We start from the raw sequence: 6,000 nt of genomic DNA, 5'->3' as shown, positions 1-6,000 counted from the left end.
AAGACAGCAATATTCAATGTCAGGTAATCAACAGATGTGGTATATGATGCAGTCTAGAACCAAGCTACAGGTTCTGAACAAGTTGCAACGTTTACCTGATCCAACACAGCTCAGATGATAACCTTGTGGCTGAGAAGACTCAGAGTTGCATTAGTATGGTGCTACCTGAGCTAATTTACCTAACTCCTCTGTGCCAGTTAATTAGGGTGTAGCACTGTGCTGACAAAGCAATTTCACATCCAGTTCTGCAGTTAGCTCAGAAACTTCTGCCTTTTACTGAGTGGCAGGGTGTATACCCTGCAAAATCATTTCTAGAGAATGTGATAATGTTCTGCACTATCCTATGCTTAAATTCTAATTTATCAAAGCCAAAGCTCCTTAGCAGATGCTTAAATTCTGATGTGAGACGATTTTTTTTCCTCTGTATGAAAGTCTTTTATCCCTCAAATATAGAGATGTGTAAAAGACATAGGAAGATGAAATCACAAACTGGATTCATACCCTCCTACGTGTTGTTAGCGCAAATGGCTTGAATAGCCAACAACAATTTTCTAACAGCAAAGGTAAAAAAAGATGGTATTTCACCTCTTTTTGAAGTTTATAGGGTATCCCTTCTGGCCTTTTTACACACTGTCCTTCCAAAGGGAAACCCAGTGAATGTTTATAGAACTTCTAATCAATCTACTGCCAGTACTCCAGGCAGTATAACTGGTACCAAGGAAAAAAACAAACAAAAAACCCCCAACATAACTCCAATAGCAGTGCCAAAATCTCTAGCAGACTTACGGTTTGTAATAAAAGTCTTTTGGGTTAAGTCTTTTGGATGGGTTTTGTGTAACATGGAAATTGGCATCCTGAGTGTCACATACAAAAGACTTTCTCCTAAAGATGGTCAGAGTCTGAAGTTAACTGCTCCCCTGTGGAATATCTCTCCACAGTCATACCTCCAATGCAATTATTTTCTTCCCTCCTGGTCTTTCTGAACACAGGAATTTTAATCAGATTTTTTCTAGATGCTAGTTATGTCTCCCCTGCACAGATATGTATACTCAAGCCAGCATTAAACACGCTTACTCAAAAGCAAATAAGGCTGCTTCTACACTGTTAACTTCTGTACACCTGGGGTCATGTTCAGCACTGACACTTGAAGTTAGCTGGCAAAAATTAGCCCTTTTCTAGAATTTAAACTCCCTCACTGCCCCAAACATGGTGATCACATTCCAAGCTGTCTTTTGGGAATGCTCCTCAAACCATGCTAATTCCCTTGCCATGTTCAGGAATTGTTTGGCCCAGAGTTAGCTGGCTCAGGTTAAAGGTGTGCCCAAGTCTAATGATCTAACAGTATAAACAATTGAGTTTCAGTGCCCAGGAATGCTTCCTAGCACTTTTTAATTTAACTCTGTGGAGGAGTCCAACAACCTACCAGACTTCTGGGCAGGTGTATTTACCCCTACTGTCCAGCAGAGCTGCGCAGTCTGAACTGATCTCTGTGGTGCAGGCGCAGAACTGCTCTTTAAAAGTGCTGTAAGCTTCTGCTGTGTAGATGAGATATGCCCTATCTTGTTCCAAGCACTGTACACTATTAGAAAGGAAACTGCAAAGACACTGTGGAATGAGTGGCCCCATGACATCCTGCAATCTCTGCCCACAGCCTTCTCTAAATGTATAGTACCAACTGCTATGACCTCTTTTACCTGACAGGAAAGACATAAAAAGTCCTTCTGTAGCAGGTTACATCAAGCATCCTTGATTCCAGACAAGATCAGGATCTCTGCAGAGGCTTAGCCATTTATGTATTCTGCAGTCATACAGGAGTGGCACAGTGACAGAGCAGCCCTGTGGAGATCGTTAAACACTTCAGATAGCTCTACTTTAGTACACAGCAGTACACAGTTAACAGCACGGGCACCTAGCTGAACTATTTAAGAGACGCTTCTGCAAGAGTACCATCCAACAACATTTGTATAAATACTTCAATGATCATCCCAGAGCTCTTTCTGGCCTAAATATTAGTTAAGTTATGCAGTCTGTGCCCTATCACTGACAATGGCCAACACTAGATGCTTCAAGCAAAAGGTCTAAGAAACCCCGTTACAGACAGTGGAGGAATAACTTCTCCAGTGGAAAGTTTCATTCTGCTTTCAGGCAATTAATTGACTCATATTCTAAAGCAACAATCTTTATATCTCCCCTGAAAATCTTACCATCTTTTATGTAATTGTGGGTGATTATGTTTGTAAATTGTGGATTGGCTTTTGAATTTTTTCCAAGTCTTGGCCTCACTGCATCTTTTGGCAAATAGTTTCCCAGGCTGAATATTTTTTCCCTTTTCAATGTATGCTGCAATTTCAGTATCATTGGATTCTCTCCCCATGGCATGTTCTTTGGTTAGGAAATAGGACCACCCAGTTTACTTTCACTCAACTATTCCTATCTCTGTTATCTTCCTCTTATTGTTTTCTTGCCTAAGCATTGCTGACATTTTCCAAACTGCAGAAGAAAACTCTTTCAGTAATACATACTTGATAGGATATGTCATATACTCCCTGCAGCTCTGCATCAAGAAGATTTGAAAACAATCAACATCTGTGTGGATGTCTCTAAATTTGTAATCATTTAGAAAGTGCTTGGGGTTTTGATCCAGGGTTTGGGGTTTATCTTTTTTATACATAGTGAGAAATCTTGCATCGGAGTTAAAAGAGATCTCTTGTTGGGAGAAATCTTAATTACGTCATCTGCCCAACTATACTTGGAAGAAATAAAAATAATTAACAGTCAACAACAATTAAAAGAGAAATTAGCAAAGATCAGTCATGAGACATCAGAATGTGTTATCTCTGACCACATGCATACTTAATGCAATGTGTATCTTCATGCTCTGAATGTCAGTCTGAAGTGGAAAGGAAACAGAATGCTTTTCAAAGAAATTACAATTCTACAGTCTGCCTAAGAACAAAAAGAAACTAGGATGCTAGCCTTGCTCTTTTCCTTTTCTTCTCTGCAGGCTTGGAGACAGTGAGAGAGAAGGCTGCAAGCCCTGCTTGGATATAAACCTTGAAGGATTTGCTGACACAGAGAAATCATCTCAAACAGCTCCTCACCAAGAGGTATTTTGTACTGTTTTGTTCTTACAAGTGCCTCTTTGAATGGCTATTTTGGGCTATTTCTCCAGGTAGAGAAGCTTCTAAATGCCAATTTATTTCCTTTCAACTATCAACCCTTAAGAGTGTAACAGCATAAGAATCAGTGAAATGTAATCACATATATCTGCTGTCCAGAGAGTATATTATCAGGGAATTTAGCGTGATAGGCTAAGATTTATCTTATGGATCCAAATGCCATCTCTGAGGAGTCAGATTTAGATCTCTTTCTTAGCACAGCACAGCACAGTTCCTTCCTCTACAAAGAAACGTCAACAGACCAATTTTTAAAATAAGGTATTTATGAGGATAAGCAAGAGGATCAGAATCTGGTCCTCAGTGAATAATGTTTACAAAGAGCTGAAAAAACGTACCTGGCTCATGGGCATGGGGCAATACCAAAGTAGAGGAGCCCTCTGGCAGCTATAGCCTCTCGAGAACATCTTGTAGTAGACAGTCCTATTTAGGCCCTATGTCTATAGGTATTAGTCTATCTACAACTGTCTGAAGAGGCAGATCTCATACTGAAAATATCATGCCTCAGACAATTAAGAATGATATCTTCTGGGAGAAAAAATCTATGTATTCACAACAGAGCAGGAGAGAGGACAACATGGCAATGGTAAATGCAGTGCTGTAATGCTGCTGATGAGGGGGAACAAACCTCCCTTTAAAATCTGACAAAAAGAGAGAGTTGTGCAAAAGTTCATATCAGCATAAAGTGAACACAGCCATATAGAGAACTCAAAGATTTAGTAAATATAATGGTTTATATTCTACTGTCAGGAACAAATCCACATTTAAAATACCTAGAGGTCTCCTTATTAGTAGTCTCTCCAGCCTTTTTTCTTTCCTTTTTTTTTTTTTTTGAGACATGTATTTACAGATTTAAAACTTTCTATGGATAAGAAGACTTTCAGTCATGTTTTGTTTGTGTTTTTGCAGGCAGAAAGAAAGTACAGAAAACTCCAAACTAACAGTGAAAATTTAATGGTGACAAGTGCATCAAAATAGAAGGGACAAAATTATTTCAAAGAAGAAAATTGTAATTTTCTATATTTAAGAGGGTTTGGGTGTTTTTTATTGTTTAAGCAGAGATCATGTGTTGATTTGAAATCTAAAGTAGTGGGAGGTTTAATGATACAGAGATAGAGAATGTTTGGAGATTATATGATTCATCACACCATCATGATTGTTTTAAAATAGATATTTATGTAGCTACATTGATGGCTACAGGTTTTCCGCTGTTTCACCTATTTCACTGTGCAATGTTTTTGCATGCAGGATATGCATGGCTGTGTGGTTAAATAGAATCAACATACTACATATGCGTAGGGATCAGTGTGCTTTTGTTCCAGATTACTATATATTTCATAAAAGCTCTCTGGACCTCATAGTAACACAGAAGTCACAATACCTCCTGTCCTCCATGTTGTGCATTAGATCATTAGATCAGGAAAACACAAAGCCAGTGTCGTTTTCCTTACAGACTTCACACACACTGTCTCCTACTGAAAATGTAGCAGCGGTACTACTGCTACTAGGTGCCAGCAGTATGGGAGTTCAAACATATTAATTACTGGAATTTACTAAGCAGTCAACTGGGTCCTGAAGCCTGTGCTGGGCTCTGTGCTTACTGATACCCACATCAGGCAGTTTACACTACTTTGGGTATACCTATAAGAGAGGCCTCAACAGCAATATCAGCTTTACAGACTGATTCCCAAATTGTTAACACCAACCACCAACATTTTCTGTAAGCTATTAAGTACCATTGTCATCAAAATTCACATAGAAAACAAGTGCAGTGCTACAGACCACTTATCATAGCCTACAAAACTCCTGTAAGACACAGTAAGCACTGATGGAAACTCAGTCTTTGACTTTATTGATGTTATGGGTGAATAGGAAGGCAAGAAGAACTGCAGAGATGTGGAAGATGGTATGCTGCACCAAGTACTACAAAAGGAGCTTTGCCCTTGTCAGCCAAAGGTTGTATCTGCATCTGAATCACTGAAAACTAATTGACCATGTTAGTAACTTGTAGGATTTCTATACAGATTACTATATCTGTGTTTGCTTTCAGTCATGCTTCTCCACCTTTGTCAATAATTCATTTTATAGTAAGGCAGGGGAGTCTTTATCAAAGAGGTAGAGAACTGTAAAGGGTGGAATATATAAAAAGAAGCATCTCTGGCCTACAGAAATCACTGCAAATTAGTGATAGTTTCAGGATTCTTGATGTATTGGCCTTTAGTCCTGGGAAGAAAAGAAAATGGGTCATCCTTTTCACATTGTTCTGCAGAGAGTAAAATCTGGTGAAATAACATGAACTTGTTAGTTTCAGTTGATAATTTCTACCCTTTTTGTGAATTGTCAAATTAATCAACTGAAAAATGCAGTGCTAAGGTTAGAGAATAATGCAATCAAGGGGAAAAGTACAATCAGTTCAATACAATTAGAAAAAAAGTCACAGTGTACCATTGAACAGAAGTTAAAGAAAATGTGCCCTTTCCCATAGGGTGCTTGAAATATATAGCAGAGATACTTTATGTGTATTACAAGTAAATCACATATGGATTGAAGTGTTTCTTACAACAGGAATTTTTCAAAGCTAATTGTCAAATGTCAGTTTCAAAATACAAAACACAACATTAAATAAACAATTTAATTGCCCAGCAGCTAATTTACACTTCAGGCATATGAAAAAATGAAATTATTTACTTTAGATCTGTTATATTGCTTTAACAACAGAAAGGAGAAATCTGAAGAATAGATTAGGGACTGCTAATCCTCAGGAAAGGGTAAAGCAGTCAGATGAAACAATGTTGGTTTTTTTTTTCAGTGCTTCCTTCATTCT

This window comes from Phalacrocorax aristotelis, chromosome Z (assembly GCF_949628215.1).
Source record: "Phalacrocorax aristotelis chromosome Z, bGulAri2.1, whole genome shotgun sequence".
Taxonomy (NCBI): Eukaryota; Metazoa; Chordata; class Aves; order Suliformes; family Phalacrocoracidae; genus Phalacrocorax; species Phalacrocorax aristotelis.
Note: the sequence above shows the minus strand (reverse complement) of the source record.